Consider the following 5,691-nt stretch of genomic DNA (forward strand, 5'->3'; position numbering starts at 1 on the left):
AATACATGGGCAAGAAAGATCAGGGTCAAGCAAAAAACCAAAAACCATGTTTTAATTGATTTTTATGCATGTGTGTGTGTTTGTGTAAGTGTGTGTGTACACATGCATGCAGTCCTCTCAGAGGCCAGAAGAGGGTGTTGGATTCCCCAAGAGCTGGGAGCTGGACGGAAGTCCTCTGAAAGAGCAGCAGGTGCTCTGAGCTGCTGAGCCATCTCCCCCCACCTCAGGGAAAGGGTTTTAACACAGCTTCCATGCTACACAAACTCCTACTGCTGCAAGAATAAAATATGCATGCTCTGGGAGGCTTTAAGAAGAATCCTGGCCAGGAACGGGCTCACGGGGGCAGCTTTCTGTGGGTGCAGGTTATTGAGGGCGGGAGTGCAGAGGGCACTGGGCAGGTGGAATAGGTCCAAACCACGTGCTGGGACCACGTGCACACTGGCAAACACTGCCCAGGGACTTTGCCCTTCCCGGTGCTGCAGGCCCATGAAATATTTAGGCTTCTGGATGCTGCTCATCCCTTATTGTCCCCCTCAGCAAGGATACTTCTTCCTTTACATCATTTATGGCTGTCCTCTTTCCTCCCCTCAGAGGCAGGCAGAGCAGGGAAAAGCAGACCTGAAGCTAGAAAAGTCTTTTTGATCCTGTGGACAGGAGACAGGGTCTATGCCCCACCCCTGACACATACAGCTCTACCCTCTCAAAGCAGATACCTACTAAGTGACTTCTGGAGCAAGAGCAGGGATGGATCTGGGCCTAGGGAGGGGTCACTGTGCTTCCCATGAAAGAGGAAGTTTCAAGAGGACAATACCCCTGCAGTGCTCTAGAGAAAGAGTCTGGTCTGACCATAAAACTTACCATTTATTCATTGTGCATGCACACATGCGTCTGTGAGTGTCCCTGTGTGTTTATTCATTTAATTTTGAGACAGGGTGTTACTATGTGGCTCTGGCTGTCCTGGAACTCACTATGTAGACCAGGCTGGCCTCAAACTCAGAGATCTGCCTGCCTCTGCCTCCCAAGTGCTGGGATTAAAGGCATGTACCGCTAGGCCTGGCTATGTACTTCATTTTTTGAGACACCGACTCACCATCTTGCCTAGACAGTCTTGAACTCACTACGTAACCCAGAGGTTTGTCCTGAACTTTTTTTTTTTTTTCTGAGACAGGGTTTCTCTGTGTAGCTTTGCGCCTTTCCTGGAACTCACTTGGTAGCCCAGGCTGGCCTCAAACTCACAGAGATCTGCCTGGCTCTGCCTCCCAAGTGCTGGGATTAAAGGCGTGCGCCACCACCGCCCGGCTTGTCCTGAACTTTTATGCCAAGCCTCCTGCCTCAGCCTCCCAAGTGCTGAGATTCTGAGCATGTCTCACCATGCCTGGCTTAAAGCTGCCATTTACCAAGCTCTTCCTGAGCCTTTACTTAGCAGTGTGTACATTATCACCTGACATCCACAAGACACATTTTGGCTTTATTATCCTGGTTCCAGCTAGGGAAACTGATACGCACAAAGGTTAAGTAACTTGCCCAGGGCAACCAGACAGTCCAGCAGTAGGCTGAGCCCTCACGGGCCTCTTCTTTTTGATAACCTCCCTAGAGGTGAGGCTCAGGAAGGGGAAGGTCAGTGAGGGCATCTCTGTCCTTCTATCTGCTGTCCCCACCAGTCTGGAGAGTTCTGCCAGGCCGGTTCTGCTCTGTCCCCTCAAGACCAGGCTCTGTGTCCCAGTGGGTCAGCTTTCCAGTTAGGATTCCCAAATACTCTATCTGTTCATTAAAAAAAAAACCAACTTGTTAATGGACAGAGGCTGGGAGACCTTGAAGAAGGAGAAAAGGGAGAGTGATGGGTTCAGGGGTCAGAGAGAGAATGAGGAGGAGGAGTGAGGAGTAAGGAGACACACCGAGACAGAGATGGGGGAGGGGAGGGGAAAGCAGGTAAGGGGTGCACACTGACAACCGGAAGGACAGATGTGGGGTGACTCCCAGCCTGGACTCTCACGGACTCCCCCATCCAACGAGCGGGAAGTGGAAAGCAGAAGTCCTCTCCCCGGGACTCCTTCTGTCTCCACTCACCCCCCCCCATTATTCCCTGCCCCTCCCCCAACATCGTCTCCTGATTCTAATTAGTCTAAGTGACTAAGAGATGGTTTCAGCCTGAACAGCCAATTAGGTCAGGAATAACGGAAGGTAGCTCCCCAAGACTCTCCCCCCCACAACCTACCCCCCATATCTGCCTTTTACCCAGCAGGAACGGTCTCATCCCAAGACTCCACACTGTCATCCAGGTTCTCCCATTTCTGCTCCTTTCTCGGTGCCCGGGAGCACCATTACCTGTGCCCACCTGGCTCCTGGTCCACTCTCAATCTCCCACCTCAACCCCTCTTTCTCAGCGCCGGGAGTCCCGGCAAGCAGATACAAAGCAAGGGTAGGGGGTCTCCCCATGAGGCCATTTTTTTAAAATCTCTTTTTCCCTGACGTTTCTCTTCCTATTCTCTTCCCCCACCTTCTCTCTTCTTCCTCTGGCACTTATTTCCAACATCCATGGACCAGGCCTCCCAGTTGCCATGGAGACGCAGTGTGCAGCTGGATGGTGAGTGTGTGTGTGAGAGGAGCTGTATGCACTTTGCAGTAGGGGCGGGCGGCTCTGTGGGAAATGCATCGGTGTGTAGGAAGCATTCTGCAAGGGAGAATTGGACAGGGATCCAGGTCACCTCCCCAAAGTGAGGCTGCAGTAAGAGGGGGCGGAGGGGTGGGGGGAAGCCCTCTGGAGGACCTAAACCTTTAAATATTGGATATGTTCCTCTGGGAACACTCTCCCCCAGGTCAGATACTAAGTTCTCTCTAGTCCAGGCACTGGACAGGCAGATTCTGGAGGGACCGAACCTGCCCTTGCAGCCTAAGGAGGGGAAGAAGAGGAGGGAAAGATTGGGAGTGGACAGAACTCAACTGGTCTAGGGTCAACTTCCCCTAGAATTGGGGAAGGCAGTTGTATAACTGGGCAGATGGGCTGATTAATACAGAGACCAAAGCTCCCCAATACCATTCCAGTGAATGGCCGGGGAGGGTGTCAGCAAACTGGACAGGGTCCTCGTCTACTCACTCCCCCTGGATTTAGCCTGAAAGTTAGATGTCAGAGCTCAAGGCACCTGCCCTCAGGAAGCTAGGGCATCTTAGAGGGATTCAAGAGGAAGGCCATCTCCCACATCTGACCCTTAGCAGCAAGTTCCAGCACCTGAAAGTCCTTCCAAAGCGCCAAAGCTTAGAATTCTTCAACAACAAAAGATCCCTGGCTATGCTGAATAAAGCGGCCCCTTCCTCTACTCCACCTCCTTTTATCTTCCTTCCTGTCCCACTGTTTCCTTCCCAGCACTCGAACACAATCTATAATTATCTCATTTGTTTGTTTGTTTGTTTGTTGTCTGTTTTCTCCACCGGAATGTAAGTTCCAGGGGAGAGAGTAAGGACTCTGCTGACATCGGTACCCTAATGTCAGCACCTGGCACAGGGACTTCCATATGCTATAAAATAAAAAGATAATTGACTTCACTGAAATCTTATAATCACCCTATTATCATCCCCATTTTACAGATGAAGAAACTGAGGCTGTCACCCGCCCCAAACCAAGCCACTAGGAGTTGTACAGCCAGGTTTCTGCGATTACTAAGTCCAGGAGTGATGGAAGGACACGGGACTATGGTAACCAACCTGATATAAAGCTGGTTCCCCTCCTGTCTTTCTGCCTGTGTGTGTCTCTACAGCCCAGACATCCCCAGAGAAACGGGGCAGGGAAGGAAGGAAGACAGAATCTATTTTAAAAAAAAAAAATGTAAATCTGACCTTTTCTCTTGGAGGTGTGGACTCCTTCGATGGCCTTCTCCTCCCCCCAGTTCTTAGACGGATTAGCAGGTCCTTCTAGTTCTGGCTTGTGTTTCTGCTCAACCTCTCCTGCTTTTCCAGGACACCCTATCTGCTACTCCGTCTTCAGGCCTTCACATGTAGACTTCCTGTACCCATAGGGAAGGACCATCCATCCTTCCCTCCCTCTGTGAGTTTTGAGTCACGTGCCCTTCGAAACCCATCCCTTACCTGACCCCTTCAGGAAAGGCTGCTGGCCTCTGGAGGAAGTCACCCTCCTGGTTCTTGAGCCAGAATTTCAGGCTCAAGTCAGGGCTGAACACAAGATGTGGTCACTGTTTACCTGTCTTCGTTTCCCATAGAAATCATGTGTCATTCTTGTGGTGCCCCAGTATCTGGTGCTGGTCGGGTAAGTGGGAGAGGCTCGGGAAATGTTTGCAGAATTAGTAAGTGAACCAGGGTCAGGATTCTGGTACCCGGCCGGCCACTCCCCATCTACTTCAACTCCCTTGACCTTTGACTTCCTTTTCCTGGGCTTGGCCTTAACTGGAGGGGCTCCCCATCCTCCACTGTCTAATCACACCAGGGTGGGAAGGATAGGGGCCCTTCCACATTGATTAACCAGCCTCCTGATTCAGTGAGATCTACAGACGAGGGCAACACCATGGAGCTGGGGTACAGGGTGACCGACTGGGTTACAGACTCAGCCAGGGAGCTCACCTAACCCTGGGGAGGCTCAAGGCTGCCAGGAACCTTACTTCTCTCCTCCGCTCTCCTCTCCCACTTCACCAGTGTGCCGCACGCACGTGAGGGTGCCTGATCCAGCTGCGTCTTCACCACGCCCTCCAGCACTTCCCCTCATCCCCCCTTCCCCCTCAACAAACACACAGCTAGCTAGAGGTCACTTCAAAAGCAGCAGAGACCTGGAGTGAGACTCTAGACCCCATGATGCCAGCACGCATCTGGGAATGGATGGAAGCGGGGCTAGCCACCGCCCCCCCCCCCTCCTCCGCCATCCCCCCAGTCAATCCGGGTTTACACCGTGGCTCATCCGAGATTAGTCCCTGCGTTCTGCTAATCCCAGGGGCTGGATGGACCCAGAGTCCTAGGCCCTGAAAGCCCAGGCTCTGGAGGGGGCGCAGACCGAGCGGAAACACGCCTGGCGAGGAGAGGAGGCGCGGCCGCGAAGGCGGGGCCGGGAACTGGCCGATCCGGTATCTGTTCTTCGACCTCTCCGGAGCCGGTGTTTACCGGGGAGCTGAGCAGAGGAGGCTAGGCCGCTCCAGTCCAGAAAGGGGAGGAGAGCGCAGCCGGAGCCCAGGACAGAAACCTTGTCGGTCCCCTTCCCCAAAATCAACTTCCAACCCTCGTTCCTGAGCGTGGGAGGAAGTGCCAGACACACAGATGCCTCCCGCCCCCCCTCTCCCATCCAGTTCCGCAATGCCTACTCACTGCCAAAGGAGCGGGAAGTGATACACCAGAGAACGATACCAGGGCCCCAGTTCCCACCCCCAAGTCCCTGGAGGGCTCCCCACTGAAGAAAGTAATACAGCACCTTCCTCCCGGAGAGCCCCTCCGTCCCTGACCTGCACCTGAGCTCGGGGCGGATGGAGTGCAGGGAGAGCCGGGAGCCGATAGACGTCACTTGGAGATGTACTAACAGGGTGATGTCTCTCCCCATGAGTTCCTTCTGCCGCCCCCTGCCTTCAACCCCCAAGGCACCCTGGATCCCAGTATGGGTCTCTCTCTCTCTCACGTCCTCCTAGCCCAAGGCCTCCACCCAAGAGTAGCTCTATTCTCCCAGGGCTGTAGACCTGAGGAGCTGGAAGAAGCGAAGTAGGG

This window comes from Peromyscus maniculatus, chromosome 19 (genome assembly GCF_049852395.1).
Source record: "Peromyscus maniculatus bairdii isolate BWxNUB_F1_BW_parent chromosome 19, HU_Pman_BW_mat_3.1, whole genome shotgun sequence".
Classification (NCBI taxonomy): domain Eukaryota; kingdom Metazoa; phylum Chordata; class Mammalia; order Rodentia; family Cricetidae; genus Peromyscus; species Peromyscus maniculatus.